Here is a 24,622-nt window from a genome sequence, read left to right on the forward strand (position 1 = left end):
AATTGAATGTTGTATATTTGGAAATTATAAATGATGTGGGCTGTATTGTAAATGTCACTTTGGAAATCTTTGAAGGGTGTACTGCGAAGGAACTTACGTTTGTTATCGTGCTTATGTATGGGCATGTGTACCCTGCAGTTCCAAAATTGCTTTGTCGTAGATGAAATGTGCGACGACGCACCGACGACAGCGGAGGTAGGTGCTACAGCCGCACCTACCACATTTCAACAGACATTTTGTATGGAATTGAAGTTTTCGACATACATGACGCTCTCGATGACCTTTTTGTCCGTGTCGTCGAACGAGTCGTCGGTGGCTTATATTTGTATTTTTTTTGTAGTTAAATTTAAATAAAAATATAAACAATTGTTGTATATTATAAAAGTTTTTTTTTATTTTTAAATACAATCAGTAATTATAAGACTTAAAATACTCTTCATTAAAATAATTCGTTTCTTTTAAGCCGACACAATCTAAATATTTTTTAAACAATCATTTCATAAGAAAAATATATTAACTTTGAATTATAACCAGGGATGCCAGGCAGGGTCCATACGACACAGATTGTCGATGTTGGTTGCCGATTGTATAAGCATGGATATCTTTTTATTTTCAATACTATCGAAATAAGAAATTTTATTAAAACGTGACATTATAGTTTCCACGGCTGAATTCACAACGTTAACTGTGAGCTCCATATAATTTCCATCGATAGAATGCTCTTCTGAACGGTCCTTACATTCTCTAAGCCCTTTTTTTTGCAAGGCTATTATTTCATCTCTTAAAACAGTTTGCAATATTGAGCATAGCTTATAATTTGGTTGAATAAAACATCGAGCTGTTGCTACAATTGCTGCCGATAAAGGGCCAGTTGTACCAATGTGTGTTACAAATTCTCCAATGTTGGGAGTTAAGCGAAATGGTACTGGCCTGTGTTGGTTAAGCTCACACTTATCATCATTTACATCAAATTTAAAATAAGATATGTTCATCAGTCCAGAGTCTTGATGGAGGTACATCATATCGGCATTCAGACGAGTCAAGTTTAAGGCGTGTTCGCATAGAAAAGCCAACGCCAACTGCAGAGTAAGCTGTAAGACAAAAATAAATTGTGTTTTATTTATAACTTAAAATTCTCTAGTTTACATTGTAAAGCAAGAAATCAAATAAAGTTAAGATCGCATAAAAGCAGAGAGCCGAACTCATCCCAAAACTATACTAGCAATATTCTTAGTTTTTTGTATTAACGAGGACGGTTTAATAAGTCAGTGAATTTTTAGATAAAATAATCGCTTTATTGCGGCAAATTAACATTTTATTTTTCTAATACAAAATCACCTTTTAGATCGATATATTTAGTCTATCGTTTTTCTAATTTTTTTATTCCCTCCCAATAATAGGTTTTCCCCAAGACTCTCAAAATTTGTTTCGGTAGTGACTTCTATACTGGATACGACACCAGTTCGTATATCAATTCGTGGATTTTGGTCATCGTGACTATCAGCACACGAAATTTACTTTATTCGATTTTCGTAAAAATTCACCAGGGTGTCTGCTCTGAATGGTTATCAAACACCAACTGCATGATGTAGCGTTCTCAAAATTTGACAGTTGGCCACTAATAGATTACAGCTGACAGCAGCACCAATGCATTTGGAGCAACTGAGCGGGAAATTAAAAAAGTCATTGACTTATCAAACCGCCCTCGTCGTTCGTTATTTAAAAAAACCAACAATCAAGTGTACTATATATAGCACTTCTTAAGTTTAGTCAAAATTGCCACTATTTTTCTTATTTCTATGATATATAGTAGTGCTATATGACACTTTAGTCCCATCTTTAAAATAATACTATTTCAATAGCTTTTATCGCAACGAATTGCTAAATGTAGAACAAAATGGATGAATGCCGAACAACACTAACAACGAGAGCAAATCTTTTAAGAAAATTAATGTGGCGGAGTCAGGATTACAGTAAGTTAAAGCACGAATCTAGTCGATAGGCATTTTGGATCATTTACAATGCTTTCTTCGCGTGTCAAGAAATACGCTACTTTTAGGATATTCAGGAATAGCCAAGAAGTAAGAGTGGTAAAGTGCATTGTATGTATTAAATGCAATGGTCGAAGGGGAATCCTTATGAAAACATGAAAGGAAGCTAAATTCGGCGAGCCGAACAATCATCATTACAATCATCACAAATTTAAAGCAAAATGCATAAAGATTAATCAACAGCAAAGTTACGCGATTTTTCTATTAATATTATACATTCAAGGGTTGTTCAGAAGACAACTATATAATATAATACTGCCTTCCGATTTTCAGTAAATTTAATTTATATTAATAAACTTAAAAATTTCTTTCGTTTTAATTTTTTTTTCCTTCCTTCTTTTAACATCCCGTCAAAATTTCCGCGAACTGGGTTATACCCAGCAAGTTTATTAAGTGATAGATTTATTAAAATTAACAAAGGTTTACAGGACTGACAAAAATTCCTCGACGCTTGACAACTTAATTGATGCAACCAACACGACAGCTTGATCAACACTGCTCTCGCTTTTCCACTTCGCTCTGAGGGAATGCTCTCTTTGTCGTCACGCTGCCCATACTGCTTTACATTCGGCCATCGTGATTAGTCTTCTGTCTCAGATGACTCACACTGCTCGTCGGTCTGGGTTGCATATGCCCACAGCTTCATGTGATCTTCACTTGTACATGTCTTCATCGGACCTTCGACCTGAGCTGTCTTACGAACGTCATAGCGCCCATTTCGCTTTACTTTTATTATCTCGTATGGGCACAAAAACTCGCTTGCCAGTTTCCTTCCAGCGACAAATTGCGTACGACGGATTGCGACCAAGTCACCCACACGATACTCGTGAGGATTCTTACACTTCTTATCGTGCTGCCTTTTGTACGATTCTTGTGCGCACTGAATATTACATTTTGCCTCTTGTCTTATCCGCAGTCTTTCCTCATCAAAATGTTCGTACATCTCCTGCTCCAACATTCTATTAATGCTTTCCAGCTTAAACCAGCTGTAAATGCCGAACCTCGATCTGACACAATCCTCATCGGAGCCCCGAATACTGCCGACCACATATCCAATTTGTTTATAGTTTCCTCACAGCTTGTTGTTTTGGTCGGATACAGCCATATGAATTTTGTGAAAGCATCAACAATCGCTTAAATATGTTTGTATTGTTTTGTAGTGGCAGCCATTGGCCCCAAATAGTCTATATGAAGTGTATGTAGCGGCTGATCTCCCTTTTCGACGAGATGTAACTGTCCTTTTTTTTTACCAATTTTTTTTTATTAAACATTATACATTTTATACAGCCACTTATGGCTTGTGAAACTTTTCTCTCTAGATGTGCAATCCAAAAATGGTGCCTAATATTGTGACATGTTTTTTGAGCACCAAAATGTCCTGCATTATAAGCCTCAACAGTTATTTCCTTTTCCATTTGCCGTGGAACAACCAATAAATCATCTTCTACCTTATAGACCAGCCCGCCTTTTAGTTTGTACGATCCATATGGACGGTCAACAAGTATTTCTAAGATGGCTTTTATCATTTCGTCTTTCTCCTGCGCTTTTTTCAACTTAGCCGTCATCTCTGTCGACACCAACATAATCTGGCACGGATAGCGACTAAGAAAATCGACGTGTTTAAGTCTGTTTCCCGGTCGATACTCGATTTGAAACTCAAAATCCTGCATATATACGATCCATTGCTGAACTTCACGAGGGACATCTTGCTTGTTAAGCGTTTGACTAAACGCTGCACAATCTGTCACCAGCTTAAATGGCTTTCCCAGTAAATAGCGTCGAAATTTTTTTATGGCTAGATAAGCTGCTTTCGCCTCTAATATGTAACTATGTTTGCGTGACTCTGATTCAGTCGTTTTCTTACTCCAATATAAAACTGGATGGAGCTCTTCTTCGGACCACTGCAACAAGGCTGCCCAAAACCATCTTTTGATGCATCTGTATGCAATTTGCTTTTAGCTTCTCTATTGTATAATTATAGCACGGGTTCTTCTGTCAATGCCTTCTTTAGCTCTTGAAAAACCGCCAATTCTGCTGACTCTATCCGGAAGGTTGCATCTTTCTTCAAACGAATAATCTTTAATGAACTTCCGAAAAAAGGCTGTTAATCCCAAAAAGGCCTAAACAGCTCGCACATTTTTGGGCACAGGAAACTTATTAACAGCATCTGTTTTCTCCTGACCAGGACCAACATATGCTCCATAAATTTTATGGCTTAGAAACGATATAGATGGCTGTAAAAAATGGCATTTCTTCCATTTAATTTTTAATCCGTGCAACGTAGCCGCCTTCAATACCATCTTCATCTTCTTTAAACATTCGTCTGCTGTTTCCGCGTGAATTATTATATCATCCACGTATAGGTCCAAAACATTTTGCTTCCTTAAATCTTCGAAAATGTGACTCACATATCGTATAAACACGGGTGGTGAATTCCCAAATCCAAATGGGGCTTTATTGAATTCAAAAAGCCCATTCTTTGTAAGAACTTGGCCTTCTGCAATTTCTCCAGCACGTCATCAATTACCGGTACAGGAAAACAATCTTTCAAAACCATTGAGTTTAGCTTTCGATAATCAACACAAATTCGTCTTGAGCCATAATTTTTGTTTAACAGCACCAAACGACTGGCAAAGTGAGATAACGACTCTCTAATAATTCTTTAGCGAAGTCTAATTTGAATTTGCCGGTCAACTTCTTCTTCCTCCTCAATAGCCAGTCGTCTAGGAGCTTGATGAAATGGAATAATTTCACCATCTGGTATTATCTTCAGCAGCACAGGAAACTCAATCACCGGCTTCACAGGATCATATTGGTCAATCAACGATTTTACTTCATGTAGATACCGCGACGGAACATCAATATCAATGTGTGCTTCAACCATATTGTATATATCATACTTATCTGATTAGGCGCATCAGCTTTCCCACCGGTAGGGCAGGAAAACTGATATCCATCTTGCGAAGAAGTAAAAGTAAATCCAAATTTATCTCAGCTACGAAACGACCAATGGGGCGAATTATATTGTTCCCCAAACCTCGTAGCTGCAATTCACATTTTTCCAACTGCACGCTGCTGACCTTTTTGAATACGTTCTCTTTGACAATAGTCAAATCAGCTCCTGTGTCTATCAAGCAGTCCACTTCAATTCCGTTTAATATGACTCATTTTAGACGCTTACTGTCGTGCACCAATGCCACATTCACAGCTGTTCCAGGACAATCCCTTGAAATATGTCCACCTTTTTGGCAACGAAAACATTTTTTTCTTCTTTACAAAAAATGCTCTGAGGACCCACAGTTATAGCATTGATTTTTCTTTTCTTTATCCTCCTGTCCCGCATTAAACTTTTTTTCTTCTCTTTGCAACTTATTAGCTGCCGACGCTCGCTCATAAATTCCATACTGATTTTCCAGCTCCTTAAACTGAACTTAAAGTCAGTTTTCAAATTTAGACCATCTACTATATAACGAATTATTGAACAGGAGTCAACTGCGCCCGCCGTGGCAATCTTCCTCATTTGGAGCACATAGTCTTTGAAGCTTTCTTCTTTTTCTTTTTTCTGCAAACGCAACTTTGCATGTATATCCGCACTACACACAGAAGACTCACTATCAAATTCCTCTTCCAATAGTTTCCGCAACTCAGAATAATTGGATGCGTGTGTCGTCTCAAGAAAATATTTTGCAGATTTTGTAACCTTCCATAGGGCATGTACAAATTTCTGTGGATCACTTAGTCCATACGCGTTGGCGTTTGTCTCAAAGCTCGTGAACCAATTTTTAACTGGAATTGTTATACATATCATCAAATTCTGGTATTATGCTCGCAAAATTTTTAACAGTAATTTTAGGTTCGTCTCGCTTAACTTCATCTGCTTGTATTTTTAACGTCAACACCACCAACAAGTATTAAAAATAACAATATTCTGTTAGTAATTTATAATAAAATTAAATGATATTTGTACTTACAATGTGTCAATCTTCCCTTTTGCGCCTTAGATATTAGAGATGGAAAAACATCGATGTTGCCCCGGTAAACATCGATGTTGCCGATGTTTCAAAAACATCGATATCATCGATGTTGCCATCGATGTTTCTCCACCTCTACAGGGAAGACCTTCGCACACTGGTAAGTTCCTCCTTCCACAAGTATGGGTCACTACAGCCCCTCTTCTTCACCTCTAGGCCACGCAATCGCGGTACACAACGATGGAAACTTGTTTTCGCGCACTCGAATGAAAAACACGTCCGGCACGCATCGACTTTCCTCTTCTTCATATGTGTGTGTATGTGTATGGATATGTGTGTTTGGGAACTCAGAAATATATGAGTTTAAAATTGAATGTTGTATATTTGGAAATTATAAATGATGTGGGCTGTATTGTAAATGTCACTTTGGAAATCTTTGAAGGGTGTACTGCGAAGGAACTTACGTTTGTTATCGTGCTTATGTATGGGCATGTGTACCCTGCAGTTCCAAAATTGCTTTGTCGTAGATGAAATGTGCGACGACGCACCGACGACAGCGGAGGTAGGTGCTACAGCCGCACCTACCACATTTCAACAGACATTTTGTATGGAATTGAAGTTTTCGACATACATGACGCTCTCGATGACCTTTTTGTCCGTGTCGTCGAACGAGTCGTCGGTGGCTTATATTTGTATTTTTTTTGTAGTTAAATTTAAATAAAAATATAAACAATTGTTGTATATTATAAAAGTTTTTTTTTATTTTTAAATACAATCAGTAATTATAAGACTTAAAATACTCTTCATTAAAATAATTCGTTTCTTTTAAGCCGACACAATCTAAATATTTTTTAAACAATCATTTCATAAGAAAAATATATTAACTTTGAATTATAACCAGGGATGCCAGGCAGGGTCCATACGACACAGATTGTCGATGTTGGTTGCCGATTGTATAAGCATGGATATCTTTTTATTTTCAATACTATCGAAATAAGAAATTTTATTAAAACGTGACATTATAGTTTCCACGGCTGAATTCACAACGTTAACTGTGAGCTCCATATAATTTCCATCGATAGAATGCTCTTCTGAACGGTCCTTACATTCTCTAAGCCCTTTTTTTTGCAAGGCTATTATTTCATCTCTTAAAACAGTTTGCAATATTGAGCATAGCTTATAATTTGGTTGAATAAAACATCGAGCTGTTGCTACAATTGCTGCCGATAAAGGGCCAGTTGTACCAATGTGTGTTACAAATTCTCCAATGTTGGGAGTTAAGCGAAATGGTACTGGCCTGTGTTGGTTAAGCTCACACTTATCATCATTTACATCAAATTTAAAATAAGATATGTTCATCAGTCCAGAGTCTTGATGGAGGTACATCATATCGGCATTCAGACGAGTCAAGTTTAAGGCGTGTTCGCATAGAAAAGCCAACGCCAACTGCAGAGTAAGCTGTAAGACAAAAATAAATTGTGTTTTATTTATAACTTAAAATTCTCTAGTTTACATTGTAAAGCAAGAAATCAAATAAAGTTAAGATCGCATAAAAGCAGAGAGCCGAACTCATCCCAAAACTATACTAGCAATATTCTTAGTTTTTTGTATTAACGAGGACGGTTTAATAAGTCAGTGAATTTTTAGATAAAATAATCGCTTTATTGCGGCAAATTAACATTTTATTTTTCTAATACAAAATCACCTTTTAGATCGATATATTTAGTCTATCGTTTTTCTAATTTTTTTATTCCCTCCCAATAATAGGTTTTCCCCAAGACTCTCAAAATTTGTTTCGGTAGTGACTTCTATACTGGATACGACACCAGTTCGTATATCAATTCGTGGATTTTGGTCATCGTGACTATCAGCACACGAAATTTACTTTATTCGATTTTCGTAAAAATTCACCAGGGTGTCTGCTCTGAATGGTTATCAAACACCAACTGCATGATGTAGCGTTCTCAAAATTTGACAGTTGGCCACTAATAGATTACAGCTGACAGCAGCACCAATGCATTTGGAGCAACTGAGCGGGAAATTAAAAAAGTCATTGACTTATCAAACCGCCCTCGTCGTTCGTTATTTAAAAAAACCAACAATCAAGTGTACTATATATAGCACTTCTTAAGTTTAGTCAAAATTGCCACTATTTTTCTTATTTCTATGATATATAGTAGTGCTATATGACACTTTAGTCCCATCTTTAAAATAATACTATTTCAATAGCTTTTATCGCAACGAATTGCTAAATGTAGAACAAAATGGATGAATGCCGAACAACACTAACAACGAGAGCAAATCTTTTAAGAAAATTAATGTGGCGGAGTCAGGATTACAGTAAGTTAAAGCACGAATCTAGTCGATAGGCATTTTGGATCATTTACAATGCTTTCTTCGCGTGTCAAGAAATACGCTACTTTTAGGATATTCAGGAATAGCCAAGAAGTAAGAGTGGTAAAGTGCATTGTATGTATTAAATGCAATGGTCGAAGGGGAATCCTTATGAAAACATGAAAGGAAGCTAAATTCGGCGAGCCGAACAATCATCATTACAATCATCACAAATTTAAAGCAAAATGCATAAAGATTAATCAACAGCAAAGTTACGCGATTTTTCTATTAATATTATACATTCAAGGGTTGTTCAGAAGACAACTATATAATATAATACTGCCTTCCGATTTTCAGTAAATTTAATTTATATTAATAAACTTAAAAATTTCTTTCGTTTTAATTTTTTTTCCTTCCTTCTTTTAACATCCCGTCAAAATTTCCGCGAACTGGGTTATACCCAGCAAGTTTATTAAGTGATAGATTTATTAAAATTAACAAAGGTTTACAGGACTGACAAAAATTCCTCGACGCTTGACAACTTAATTGATGCAACCAACACGACAGCTTGATCAACACTGCTCTCGCTTTTCCACTTCGCTCTGAGGGAATGCTCTCTTTGTCGTCACGCTGCCCATACTGCTTTACATTCGGCCATCGTGATTAGTCTTCTGTCTCAGATGACTCACACTGCTCGTCGGTCTGGGTTGCATATGCCCACAGCTTCATGTGATCTTCACTTGTACATGTCTTCATCGGACCTTCGACCTGAGCTGTCTTACGAACGTCATAGCGCCCATTTCGCTTTACTTTTATTATCTCGTATGGGCCCAAAAACTCGCTTGCCAGTTTCCTTCCAGCGACAAATTGCGTACGACGGATTGCGACCAAGTCACCCACACGATACTCGTGAGGATTCTTACACTTCTTATCGTGCTGCCTTTTGTACGATTCTTGTGCGCACTGAATATTACATTTTGCCTCTTGTCTTATCCGCAGTCTTTCCTCATCAAAATGTTCGTACATCTCCTGCTCCAACATTCTATTAATGCTTTCCAGCTTAAACCAGCTGTAAATGCCGAACCTCGATCTGACACAATCCTCATCGGAGCCCCGAATACTGCCGACCACATATCCAATTTGTTTATAGTTTCCTCACAGCTTGTTGTTTTGGTCGGATACAGCCATATGAATTTTGTGAAAGCATCAACAATCGCTTAAATATGTTTGTATTGTTTTGTAGTGGCAGCCATTGGCCCCAAATAGTCTATATGAAGTGTATGTAGCGGCTGATCTCCCTTTTCGACGAGATGTAACTGTCCTTTTTTTTTACCAATTTTTTTTTATTAAACATTATACATTTTATACAGCCACTTATGGCTTGTGAAACTTTTCTCTCTAGATGTGCAATCCAAAAATGGTGCCTAATATTGTGACATGTTTTTTGAGCACCAAAATGTCCTGCATTATAAGCCTCAACAGTTATTTCCTTTTCCATTTGCCGTGGAACAACCAATAAATCATCTTCTACCTTATAGACCAGCCCGCCTTTTAGTTTGTACGATCCATATGGACGGTCAACAAGTATTTCTAAGATGGCTTTTATCATTTCGTCTTTCTCCTGCGCTTTTTTCAACTTAGCCGTCATCTCTGTCGACACCAACATAATCTGGCACGGATAGCGACTAAGAAAATCGACGTGTTTAAGTCTGTTTCCCGGTCGATACTCGATTTGAAACTCAAAATCCTGCATATATACGATCCATTGCTGAACTTCACGAGGGACATCTTGCTTGTTAAGCGTTTGACTAAACGCTGCACAATCTGTCACCAGCTTAAATGGCTTTCCCAGTAAATAGCGTCGAAATTTTTTTATGGCTAGATAAGCTGCTTTCGCCTCTAATATGTAACTATGTTTGCGTGACTCTGATTCAGTCGTTTTCTTACTCCAATATAAAACTGGATGGAGCTCTTCTTCGGACCACTGCAACAAGGCTGCCCAAAACCATCTTTTGATGCATCTGTATGCAATTTGCTTTTAGCTTCTCTATTGTATAATTATAGCACGGGTTCTTCTGTCAATGCCTTCTTTAGCTCTTGAAAAACCGCCAATTCTGCTGACTCTATCCGGAAGGTTGCATCTTTCTTCAAACGAATAATCTTTAATGAACTTCCGAAAAAGGCTGTTAATCCCAAAAAGGCCTAAACAGCTCGCACATTTTTGGGCACAGGAAACTTATTAACAGCATCTGTTTTCTCCTGACCAGGACCAACATATGCTCCATAAATTTTATGGCTTAGAAACGATATAGATGGCTGTAAAAAATGGCATTTCTTCCATTTAATTTTTAATCCGTGCAACGTAGCCGCCTTCAATACCATCTTCATCTTCTTTAAACATTCGTCTGCTGTTTCCGCGTGAATTATTATATCATCCACGTATAGGTCCAAAACATTTTGCTTCCTTAAATCTTCGAAAATGTGACTCACATATCGTATAAACACGGGTGGTGAATTCCCAAATCCAAATGGGGCTTTATTGAATTCAAAAAGCCCATTCTTTGTAAGAACTTGGCCTTCTGCAATTTCTCCAGCACGTCATCAATTACCGGTACAGGAAAACAATCTTTCAAAACCATTGAGTTTAGCTTTCGATAATCAACACAAATTCGTCTTGAGCCATAATTTTTGTTTAACAGCACCAAACGACTGGCAAAGTGAGATAACGACTCTCTAATAATTCTTTAGCGAAGTCTAATTTGAATTTGCCGGTCAACTTCTTCTTCCTCCTCAATAGCCAGTCGTCTAGGAGCTTGATGAAATGGAATAATTTCACCATCTGGTATTATCTTCAGCAGCACAGGAAACTCAATCACCGGCTTCACAGGATCATATTGGTCAATCAACGATTTTACTTCATGTAGATACCGCGACGGAACATCAATATCAATGTGTGCTTCAACCATATTGTATATATCATACTTATCTGATTAGGCGCATCAGCTTTCCCACCGGTAGGGCAGGAAAACTGATATCCATCTTGCGAAGAAGTAAAAGTAAATCCAAATTTATCTCAGCTACGAAACGACCAATGGGGCGAATTATATTGTTCCCCAAACCTCGTAGCTGCAATTCACATTTTTCCAACTGCACGCTGCTGACCTTTTTGAATACGTTCTCTTTGACAATAGTCAAATCAGCTCCTGTGTCTATCAAGCAGTCCACTTCAATTCCGTTTAATATGACTCATTTTAGACGCTTACTGTCGTGCACCAATGCCACATTCACAGCTGTTCCAGGACAATCCCTTGAAATATGTCCACCTTTTTGGCAACGAAAACATTTTTTTCTTCTTTACAAAAAATGCTCTGAGGACCCACAGTTATAGCATTGATTTTTCTTTTCTTTATCCTCCTGTCCCGCATTAAACTTTTTTTCTTCTCTTTGCAACTTATTAGCTGCCGACGCTCGCTCATAAATTCCATACTGATTTTCCAGCTCCTTAAACTGAACTTAAAGTCAGTTTTCAAATTTAGACCATCTACTATATAACGAATTATTGAACAGGAGTCAACTGCGCCCGCCGTGGCAATCTTCCTCATTTGGAGCACATAGTCTTTGAAGCTTTCTTCTTTTTCTTTTTTCTGCAAACGCAACTTTGCATGTATATCCGCACTATACACAGAAGACTCACTATCAAATTCCTCTTCCAATAGTTTCCGCAACTCAGAATAATTGGATGCGTGTGTCGTCTCAAGAAAATATTTTGCAGATTTTGTAACCTTCCATAGGGCATGTACAAATTTCTGTGGATCACTTAGTCCATACGCGTTGGCGTTTGTCTCAAAGCTCGTGAACCAATTTTTAACTGGAATTGTTATACATATCATCAAATTCTGGTATTATGCTCGCAAAATTTTTAACAGTAATTTTAGGTTCGTCTCGCTTAACTTCATCTGCTTGTATTTTTAACGTCAACAATTGTATTACCTGTTGCAACATCTCATTATTTGCATTAATTTTTCCTGAATTGTCTATTTCATTTTTCATTTTACTTTCATGCGTTACTGCTGCTACAATTTTTCTTCTTTCTTTTTCCTAGATCAATTAAGGGAGGCACGATATATAAGCAGGCTGGATTTAAAGGACGGATACTGGCAGATACCTCTGGAGGAGAAAAGCAGGTAGTCCACCGCTTTCACCGTCCCAGGAAAGGGATTGTTCCAATGGAAAGTGATGCCGTTCGGACTGCACTCAGCGTCAGCAACGTTCCAAAGGGCACTCGCACGCTTTCGCGTATCAGGACGATATTATCGTCATCGGACGGAGGAGCACAAAAGGAACCTGAGGGAAGTGTTCCGAAGATTGCGTGCGGCAAACCTGAAGGTAAACGTCGACAAGTGCAAGTTCTTCAGGAAAGAGATACAGTACCTGGGGCATCGCATCACGACCCAAGGAATTGAAATTGGTCCGGAGAAGGTAGCGACGATAGCGTTGCTGGAACGCCCAGCTAACGTTAAGGAACCGAGGCAATACCTAGGAGTGGCATTGTGATACCGACGCTTCGTATCCGATTACGCCACACTAGTCCAGCCACTAAACGCCCTACTGCGGAAAAAGGTGAAGTGGGAATGGACCAACGACCACCAGCAGGCATTCGAAGCGGTCAAAGCCAGACTGGTCGCAGACCTAATCCTTGCATGTCTCGACTTCACGAAAATGTTCGTCCTACAGACAGAAGCCAGCGATTATGGGCTTGGCCCATACTCACCCAACATTCAGAACAAGTCGAGAGAGTAATTCTAGTATTCAATTCGCTCCCTAAATGAAGCAGAAAAGAAATACTCCGCAAGGAAAAAGGAATGGTTGGCGATTGTGTGGGCCATAAGAAAGTTGCGGACGTACCTAGAGGGATACCATTTTAAAGTAATCACAGATCACATGGCACTAAAATGGCTCAACAGCATGGAGAGCCCGTCGGGAAGGATTGCAAGATGGGGATTAGAACTCCAACAGTACGACTTTGAAATATCCGGGTAAAGACAACGAATATGGAACCAGAGTGCAAATGGATAGCAGAGATGAGGAGCACAGAGGGTTATTGCAGAAAACCATAACGCACCAACGGGCGGTCTCTGGGCCCGGAAAACGATCGCAAGGGTAGCTGCGTGGTACCACTGACCGAGCATGCACAGAGACGTCAGGGCCTATGTACGGAACTGTGAGAGCTGTATGAGGTATAAACCGAACCAGCTGCAGGCGGCCGGCAAGTTGTTGATGCAGATTCCCGAGGAGCCATGGGCGACAGTATGCGTCGATTTCGTCGGGCCACTGGCGTGGTCAAAACACGGGAATGCTCGTCCTGGTGGACCGATTCTATAAGTGGACCTAGATGGTGCCCATGCGAAAGCCGACTACCGAATCGCTGCAAAAGACTATTATGGAGAGAATAGTTTCAAGATACGGCGTCCCTAAAGTCCTAATTACGGACAACGGAGTGCAGTTCACCAGCTGGTCGTTTAAAAAATTCCTGGAAGAGTTGGGTGTGCGCCACCAATTTACTGTTCCATACATATAGAAATTGAAGACGATGATCGCTCAGTTTGCCTAATATTGTGACATGTTTTTTGAGCACCAAAATGTCCTGCATTATAAGCCTCAACAGTTATTTCCTTTTCCATTTGCCGTGGAACAACCAATAAATCGTCTTCTACCTTATAGACCAGCCCGCCTTTTAGTTTGTACGATCCATATGGACGGTCAACAAGTATTTCTGAGATGGCTTCTATCATTTCGTCTTTCTCCTGCGCTTTTTTCAACTTAGCCGTCATCTCTGTCGACACCAACATAATCTGGCACGGATAGCGACTAAGAAAATCGACGTGTTTAAGTCTGTTTCCCGGTCGATACTCGATTTGAAACTCAAAATCCTGCATATATACGATCCATTGCTGAACTTCACGAGGGACATCTTGCTTGTTAAGCGTTTGACTAAACGCTGCACAATCTGTCACCAGCTTAAATGGCTTTCCCAGTAAATAGCGTCGAAATTTTTTTATGGCTAGATAAGCTGCTTTCGCCTCTAATATGTAACTATGTTTGCGTGACTCTGATTCAGTCGTTTTCTTACTCCAATATAAAACTGGATGGAGCTCTTCTTCGGACCACTGCAACAAGGCTGCCCAAAACCATCTTTTGATGCATCTGTATGCAATTTGCTTTTAGCTTCTCTATTGTATAATTATAGCACGGGTTCTTCTGTCAATGCCTTCTTTAGCTCTTGAAAAACCGCCAATTCTGCTGACTCTATCCGGAAGGTTGCATCTTTCTTCAAACGAATAATCTTTAATGAACTTCCGAAAAAAGGCTGTTAATCCCAAAAAGGCCTAAACAGCTCGCACATTTTTGGGCACAGGAAACTTATTAACAGCATCTGTTTTCTCCTGACCAGGACCAACATATGCTCCATAAATTTTATGGCTTAGAAACGATATAGATGGCTGTAAAAAATGGCATTTCTTCCATTTAATTTTTAATCCGTGCAACGAAGCCGCCTTCAATACCATCTTCATCTTCTATAAACATTCGTCTGCTGTTTCCGCGTGAATTATTATATCATCCATGTATAGGTCCAAAACATTTTGCTTCCTTAAATCTTCGAAAATGTGACTCACATATCGTATAAACACGGGTGGTGAATTCCCAAATCCAAATGGGGCTTTATTGAATTCAAAAAGCCCATTCTTTGTAACGAACGCAGTGAACTTTTTACTCTCTTCCTCTATGGCTACATGAAAAAACCCATTCTCCAGATCCATTACTTAAAAGAACTTGGCCTTCTGCAATTTCTCCAGCACGTCATCAATTACCGGTACAGGAAAACAATCTTTCAAAACCATTGAGTTTAGCTTTCGATAATCAACACAAATTCGTCTTGAGCCATAATTTTTGTTTAACAGCACCAAACGACTGGCAAAGTGAGATAACGACTCTCTAATAATTCTTTAGCGAAGTCTAATTTGAATTTGCCGGTCAACTTCTTCTTCCTCCTCAATAGCCAGTCGTCTAGGAGCTTGATGAAATGGAATAATTTCACCATCTGGTATTATCTTCAGCAGCACAGGAAACTCAATCACCGGCTTCACAGGATCATATTGGTCAATCAACGATTTTACTTCATGTAGATACCGCGACGGAACATCAATATCAATGTGTGCTTCAACCATATTGTATATATCATACTTATCTGATTAGGCGCATCAGCTTTCCCACCGGTAGGGCAGGAAAACTGATATCCATCTTGCGAAGAAGTAAAAGTAAATCCAAATTTATCTCAGCTACGAAACGACCAATGGGGCGAATTATATTGTTCCCCAAACCTCGTAGCTGCAGTTCACATTTTTCCAACTGCACGCTGCTGACCTTTTTGAATACGTTCTCTTTGACAATAGTCAAATCAGCTCCTGTGTCTATCAAGCAGTCCACTTCAATTCCGTTTAATATGACTCGTTTTAGACGCTTACTGTCGTGCACCAATGCCACATTCACAGCTGTTCCAGGACAATCCCTTGAAATATGTCCACCTTTTTGGCAACGAAAACATTTTTTTCTTCTTTACAAAAAATGCTCTGAGGACCCACAGTTATAGCATTGATTTTTCTTTTCTTTATCCTCCTGTCCCGCATTAAACTTTTTTTCTTCTCTTTGCAACTTATTAGCTGCCGACGCTCGCTCATAAATTCCATACTGATTTTCCAGCTCCTTAAACTGAACTTAAAGTCAGTTTTCAAATTTAGACCATCTACTATATAACGAATTATTGAACAGGAGTCAACTGCGCCCGCCGTGGCACTCTTCCTCATTTGGAGCACATAGTCTTTGAAGCTTTCTTCTTTTTCTTTTTTCTGGAAACGCAACATGGCATGTATATCCGCACTATACACAGAAGAGTAACGATCAAATTCCTCTTCCAATAGTTTCCGCAACTCAGAATAATTGGATGCGTGTGTCGTCTCAAGAAAATATTTTGCAGATTTTGTAACCTTCCATAGGGCATGTACAAATTTCTGTGGATCACTTAGTCCATACGCGTTGGCGTTTGTCTCAAAGCTCGTGAACCAATTTTTAACTGGAATTGTTATACATATCATCAAATTCTGGTATTATGCTCGCAAAATTTTTAACAGTAATTTTAGGTTCGTCTCGCTTAACTTCATCTGCTTGTATTTTTAACGTCAACAATTGTATTACCTGTTGCAACATCTCATTATTTGCATTAATTTTTCCTGAATTGTCTATTTCATTTTTCATTTTACTTTCATGCGTTACTGCTGCTACAATTTTTCTTCTTTCTTTTTCCTAGATCAATTAAGGGAGGCACGATATATAAGCAGGCTGGATTTAAAGGACGGATACTGGCAGATACCTCTGGAGGAGAAAAGCAGGTAGTCCACCGCTTTCACCGTCCCAGGAAAGGGATTGTTCCAATGGAAAGTGATGCCGTTCGGACTGCACTCAGCGTCAGCAACGTTCCAAAGGGCACTCGCACGCTTTCGCGTATCAGGACGATATTATCGTCATCGGACGGAGGAGCACAAAAGGAACCTGAGGGAAGTGTTCCGAAGATTGCGTGCGGCAAACCTGAAGGTAAACGTCGACAAGTGCAAGTTCTTCAGGAAAGAGATACAGTACCTGGGGCATCGCATCACGACCCAAGGAATTGAAATTGGTCCGGAGAAGGTAGCGACGATAGCGTTGCTGGAACGCCCAGCTAACGTTAAGGAACCGAGGCAATACCTAGGAGTGGCATTGTGATACCGACGCTTCGTATCCGATTACGCCACACTAGTCCAGCCACTAAACGCCCTACTGCGGAAAAAGGTGAAGTGGGAATGGACCAACGACCACCAGCAGGCATTCGAAGCGGTCAAAGCCAGACTGGTCGCAGACCTAATCCTTGCATGTCTCGACTTCACGAAAATGTTCGTCCTACAGACAGAAGCCAGCGATTATGGGCTTGGCCCATACTCACCCAACATTCAGAACAAGTCGAGAGAGTAATTCTAGTATTCAATTCGCTCCCTAAATGAAGCAGAAAAGAAATACTCCGCAAGGAAAAAGGAATGGTTGGCGATTGTGTGGGCCATAAGAAAGTTGCGGACGTACCTAGAGGGATACCATTTTAAAGTAATCACAGATCACATGGCACTAAAATGGCTCAACAGCATAGAGAACCCGTCGGGAAGGATTGCAAGATGGGGATTAGAACTCCAACAGTACGACTTTGAAATATCCTATCGAGGCAGCCTTTGCCAGCGAAATGCCGCCGAGTAAAGACAACGAATATGGAACCAGAGTGCAAATGGATAGCGGAGATGAGGAGCACAGAGGGTTATTGCAGAAAACCATAACGCACCAACGGGCGGTCTCTGGGCCCGGAAAACGATCGCAAGGGTAGCTGCGTGGTACCACTGACCGAGCATGCACAGAGACGTCAGGGCCTACGTACGGAATTGTGAGAGCTGTATGAGGTACAAACCGAACCAGCTGCAGGCGGCCGGCAAGTTGTTGATGCAGATTCCCGAGGAGCCATGGGCGACAGTATGCGTCGATTTCGTCGGGCCACTGGCGTGGTCAAAACACGGGAATGGGATGCTGCTCGTCCTGGTGGACCGATTCTACAAGTGGACCTAGATGGTGCCCATGCGAAAGCCGACCACCGAATCGCTGCAAAAGACCATTATGGAGAGAATAGTTTCAAGATACGGCGTCCCTAAAGTCCTAATTACGGACAACGGAGTGCAGTTCACCAGCAGGTCGTTTAAAAAATTCCTGGAAGAGTTGGGTGTGCGCCACCAATTTACTGTTCCATACATATAGAAATTGAAGACGATGATCGCTCAGTTTGCGGGAGCCGACCAGAAAACGTGGGACGAGAAATGGCCGGAGTTGCAAATGGCAATAAAAACCAGGGTGGCGGAGTCCACAGGATTTATCACCCAGGGTAGAGAACCCAGGCTACCAAAGGCTCTGTACGACGAGGAAATGTTCGGAGCACGAGCGCCAGGAGCGCGATAAGCGAGTTAGAGAAGGGTACACAAGCCGAAGAAAAAAAACGGCCGGACACAACAGCAGCGCCAGCAGAGCGACTTCAGCAGCAGCAGCATCATCATCAGCAGCAGCAGCATCAGCAGTAGCAGTAGAGACTTTAGCAGCAGCAGCAGCAACCAAGTGCAGCAGTCGCAACAACAAGTGCAGCACCATAAGCCCAATTCATGCAATTTTGCCATTGTTTCCATTGACATGTGACATGGTGCATTGTCTTGGTAAAACAGCACTTTTTTCTGTTTCAAGTGCGCCCGTTTCTCAGCGATTTAAACGCTCTAATGTAATATTCCATGTGCATCCCAAAATACAGAGGCCATAATCTTGCCAGCCGACTGTTGCGTTTTTCCTCGTCCTTTCAGATGACTTGATTTAGCAAACCACTTTCTAAAGGTCCTATCGCTTGGCGAAGAGACCGGATAACACTCATCAAGCCACATTTTGGTTTCAGCATCATTTTTTCTCATCAAGAAAATAATGTTTCATAAACACACGAAATTTCTTTTATCCATTTTTTTCACGGAATGAACTTTTCAGCCAACCTCATACTTAACTAGAATAACAATAAGTGAATAATAATCTCTCCTATGAGAGCTATCCGATATCCAATATAGTGGCCCGATCCGACGCGTTCCGATTACATACTGCGTGCAATAACTACACAACTTTTGGGAAAGTTTCAGCACGATAGCTTTAAAACTTAGAGACTAGTTTGTGAGGAAACAGACAGGAGGACAGATGGACAGACGGACAGACGTACAGACGTATTTCGATTCAGATCGTGATACTGATCAAGAATACATATTTTATTGGGTCTGAGGTGTCTCTTTAACTGTGACGCAAACTTCTGACTGAAATTGGAATACCATTTGCAGAGCTATAAAAAAAATTGAAGAAATCAAGTCGATGCGATCAAAAACGATCATTATTTTTTATAAAAACAATGTACGAAACGACGCAGGAACTAGATTATTTGATGTAAAACAGTTCACCGCAGAAGCGATTTGATGCAGCAAAGTTAATAAACGTTATATAGTATAATGTTATCCAGGAAAAGTACTTACCATTTTTCTGAAATGCCAAAAGTCGGTAGCAGCCATAAATGTTTTCAAAGCCCAATTCTTGAGCAAAGTCCTTGGGACCATAGTCCATTGTATTTCAGAAAATATTTCTCGTAAAATAGTATGTGTAGTCTGCGTTCCCCTTGCCTGGACTTCAGAAAGACGATCATAATATTTAACTATTGGCATATCGTAATCCACCTGCGTGTTGTTGCAACATTTTTGAAATATTTTCAACAATGAAATACTGTTTGGATTATCTTCCGCTAATCGCATTTGAGGAGATATTGGTACAACCCTTGGTACCGTTATGTTTAAAAACCGCCGACTTGTCTCTTTTTGCTTTTCTAAATAGTAGTTTAACATACGTTTCAGTTGTAACACTCTTTCTTCTCGGCGAGCATCGCCCAATCCAGAGTCGAGAACTACAAGATAGGGATATATTTTTCCATTCGTACCGCGAATATAAAGTCGTCGTGCAGCTGTATTATTTTTCTGCACAATTTCCACCCGAGGCATGAATCTGGCGATTCTTACATAATAATGAGACGATAATGGGATTAACAACTCGCCGGGAAGTTCCACTTCGGCTGTTTTTTGACTAAAGTTTGACAAAAATCTACACTTGTCTTCTATTAAAAATGATGTTGGTAATTTTTTAACCTTTGTTTCAAGGACTTTTATCCATGTTTTTAATTTAGATATAAGGTTGTGCAATTTCATAGCACCAGGCTTTGAAAAGTCAAAGTCATTAGTAAATTGTTCCTTCATTTTTTGGAACACTGGATCCTGAAATGTTACTTGGGCACGTCGAGCAAGTGATTCGGATGCTGCCGAATTAGAAACTGATGAGGTGACAGATCCAGGAACATTTTCTATTCCAATTCCAAATGTTGAACCAAGCTTCCTAACGAAGTGTAATGTGTGAGGGGTTATGGTAGAATGGACTACAGTGTTTCTATTCTCAAATGCTATTGCATAACATTTTATTAAGCCTTGACGTAGTTGCCGAAGAACTTCCTCCGTCCAGCTTTCTCTAAACCAAACCATTTGGTCTACTATACCTTCCAAAGAACTTAATATAGTTGGATGTACTTCTCTTTGCAATTGCATCACTTTAGAGCAACGCCACATCGGAGGCGTCGCTTTAATGGGATTAACTGATGGAATATTTCCTTGATTTGGTCTTCCAGTACTAGGAACACTGCTGTCCATATTCTAAAAAGAAATAAAAACAAATAGGTAATTGTATTTTCCAATGTAAGAAAAATTTAGATTGCCGTGTTGCTGACAATAAGTTCAATAAGTAGTAATCCCATAAATAATCCTTACGAATGCCAGGTTCTTCAATTCTAAAAGAAAATTTAAATAGCTGTACATTGCTGTTCATTTAATGCGTATATAAAGTGTCGTTTGAAAGTAAAAACCGGTATGTCACTATCAAACAACCTAATATTTGAACTGAAAAAGTTGTAAATGCCACAACTTGATTGTCGAACCAGATGGGGATCTACTTTTACAATGTTAGAAAACTTGATTAAAGAGAAATAATTTTAAACAAAATTAAATCTATTAAAAACAAATCAGAGACAGAAAATTTTGATATTGATTTATCGTTTTCGGAATTCATTGAAACCTATTGCAAAGTTTTCAGCCCCTTGCATAAATCATCACAAACATTTCAAGAGAAACAATTGCATTATACTAATTTCTATGCCCAATGGCTAAAGCTGAAAATATATATGAAAATATTAAGAGAATCAAGTCAGCAGTTAACAAAAACGATTGGAAATCAAATTACAAGTTCTATAGAAAAACGAACCGAAATATTGTTAAAAAGCAAATTTTTGGTTTGGTTTGTTTTTGGATCCCCGGTTTTAGCATATATTGTCCTTGCAACAAAAAATGACGCAATCATTCATTTAAAATCAATTTAGGACAGACTGTATAGTCTTAACCCCACATGCAATATATGCAAAACACCAAATTTCACCGCAAAGGGTATTAAAATTGTAGTCAGAAGTTTGCAACGCAGTGAAGGAGACACCTCACCTATTCTTGATCAGCATCACGATCTGAGTCCAAATACGTCTGTACGTCTGTCCTTCTGTCCGTCTGTCCTCCTGTATTTTTCTACGCAAACTAGTCTCTCAATTTTAAAGCTATCTCGCTAAACCTTTCCAAAAGTTTTGTAGTTATTGCACGCAGTATATAAGTCGGCACGAGCCGGATCGGGCGACAATATAGGATAGCTCCATACGAGAGATTGAAAAAAAATTCTCACCCCGTTGTTTTTGATCAGATCGACCTGATTTCTTCCATATGGGACATTTTTTTGCGTCACAATTCCGATTTTTGTCAAAAATTTTTTTCAAGTGTAGGAAGCAAAAAAAATAAAAAATAAAATAAAAATAAAATTTTTTTTTACAAAGTTATGATTTTTGACAATATCAATGGTTTTCTCTATCCTTGAACACGTTAAATCAATTATCTCTTATTCTATTAATAGTATCGTTACAATTTTTTTTTATTATTTAGTTTAAGAATTCGGCTTTCAAAAAGTATTTTTATTTTTTAATTTAATTTTTTATTTATTTATTAGTAACAATTTAATCATTATATCGACATTTCAATGCCGATCCCCACAACTTTTTTATTGTTATTGAAAAAATTATTTTATTATCCCTATGTTTCGCTTAATAAACAGTAAAAGGAATTAGAGTGGGGTCTTTATTAGATGAAGAGAAATTAAATAATTTTCGACTCTTCGCGCAGCGTGCGCTCCACATGCTGCCGCAGCGCGATCAATGTTATTTTATATCGTATTACCTAATAGAGACCCCATTCTAAATCCAAGTGTTTTTTCTTAGGAATGACGTATAGAAATAAATTGTAATTTTCCTAATTATATATGTTGTGGGGATCAGCTTTGAAACCATTAAATTGTTTATAATTTTTTTTATAACAAATAAAAAATTTGCAAGTAAAAAACTTGAAAAGCAATATTAATACCTATTGAATAAAAAAAGTTTTTATTATGTGACTACTGGAAGCGGAGATAATATATTTAATATATAGAAAAAATAAATGAAAAACTTTTTTTTTGAGTAAAATCCTTTTACACGTGTCGAATAAAATCTTCCATAAAAGCTGAAAAAATTTTTTCATTCAATTCTGAGATATGAAAAAAATTTTTTCTCGAATCCGTACGATTTGTAAAAGAATGTCCCATATGTCGTTTTCAAACGACTATTGAATTTCGGATTAAATTTTATTAAAATCGGATAACTCTTTCAAATAGCTGCCATAGGAAAGATCGAAAAATAGAAACTAGCAAAGCCCGGCGAACTCCGTTTCGCCACCGTAACGGCAACGTACCCTTCTAGCATTCACTGTACTGCGACCTATGTTCCAACAACGTCGGCTTCCAAACATGACTTTATAATTTCTCTACAAAATTTACTCAGTTCTAGACTTATGTACATATAATTATCTACTGAGTTTGCAATGTATAAGCAAAAAAATAAAATTATTAAAACATTAATATCGAAATCGATCCAGCCGTTTGGGAGGAGTTCAACGACTAACACACGTACAGAAGATTTCCCGTCACACGGGAACGCTGTCGAAATGTTACATAAAACGAAGCTATTACCAAAACCCCAAAAAACCTGACTTCACTTCAATACACCAAAATCACAAAAATTGAGTTAAGATGCTATGTTAGCGTCAGTGTGATAAGGTAGTAACTCACTTTATATGCGATTTTTGGTATGTCGAACAGGATTTAAGAGGATGAAAAATAGATGTTGGCCGATTCTCAGACCTACTCAATACGCTCACAAAATTTCATGAGAATCGGTATAGCCGTTTCGGAGGAGTATGATAACAAAAACTGTGACACGAAAATTTTATATATATAGAGATAATGGAAAAAAATTATAACGTGGTTGCTTTTAATCCGTTGAGCAAAATATGGAGCTTTGTAATAACCCTTGAGTCGGCATCTAGAAGAAAGCAAGTCGATCTGATCTAAAACAACGGCGTGAGAATTTTTTATTTTATTCTTTTGTATGGGAGCTATCTGATATAGTCGGCCGATCCGGCCCGTTCCGACTTATATGCGTGCAATAACTAGACAACTTTTGGGAAAGTTTTAGCAAGATAGCTTCAAAACTGAGACAGACGGACAGACGTATTTCGATTCAGATCGTGATGCTGATCAAGAATATGTATACTTTATGGGGTCTGAGGTATCTTCTTCACTGCGTTGCAAACTACTGAATGAAATTATAATACCTTTTGTTCTGCATGGGTATAAAATCATATAAAATGGATTCATGAAATATTACAAACAACATATTCGGAAAAAAACAGAATACTCACCAAACATGAACTTTTTCCAGCATAAGCAACAGCTTGCTCGGCCGATTTGTGTTTTTCCCGTTGCTCGATTTTTAAAGTCAAATATAAAGTCCGGATCGGAAAATAAACTGCTTGAGGATACAGGCGTCCAATCTAAATCAGGTAAAGAGCAAAAAAAATTATGTTAAACACAAAGCATTAAAAAAAGAAGAATAAGTCACGCATACATATGAACATTTTTGTCGGTTTTACCCGTCAAGTTAAGTTGACATGGCACGGGATATCGCATTTATTATACCCTTGTAGGGGGTATTTTAACGAGTAACCAGCTAAACCTCCCAGAACTACCCTGGAAGTGGTACGCTAACTGGGTGGCCACTGACTTTGGATTGCATTTATGTTGCAATCTAAACAACAGCCCAAATCGGGACAACGACCACTTGAGTCGTTGCCCCGCCGATTGCTGAAACTGCAACAGGATACCCCTACCCCTAGGCACCGTAGGGGTAAACCTTCGTTTAATCACTTTGTATTTTATGTAAAAGCATTCTGTGTATTAGCGTAAAGGAACTTATGTACACTCGGCAGCGGCGGCAACTTGGCCACCGCTGAAGAATATATGAATTCACTTAATCTCAACTCGTACTATTGAAATCATTTATAGGGATCAATCTACATACATATATCTGAACTTCGACAACACCAACCCTTGGAGGATACGTGGGCATTATCCTGG

The 24,622-nt window shown here is 38.8% G+C and overlaps 1 protein-coding gene across 2 annotated transcripts in view; it reads right to left on the reverse strand.

Annotated features, from left to right (window-relative positions):
• Positions 1–374: 374 nt before the first annotated feature.
• Positions 375–24,622, reverse strand: part of LOC108086330 (transcription-associated protein 1) — a 118,328-nt gene continuing 94,080 nt past the window's right edge. For both annotated transcript variants that reach the window (XR_006245709.1, XR_006245708.1), the window contains exons 19-22: positions 23,908–24,039; positions 19,525–20,739; positions 1,339–7,480; positions 375–1,091 (exon numbers count right to left, since the gene is read on the reverse strand). The gene's annotated coding sequence lies outside the window, so the exon portion shown is untranslated. The remainder of the gene's footprint in view (positions 1,092–1,338; positions 7,481–19,524; positions 20,740–23,907; positions 24,040–24,622) is intronic.

This window comes from Drosophila ficusphila, unplaced genomic scaffold (assembly GCF_018152265.1).
Source record: "Drosophila ficusphila isolate 14025-0441.05 unplaced genomic scaffold, ASM1815226v1 contig_636, whole genome shotgun sequence".
NCBI classification, from domain to species: domain Eukaryota; kingdom Metazoa; phylum Arthropoda; class Insecta; order Diptera; family Drosophilidae; genus Drosophila; species Drosophila ficusphila.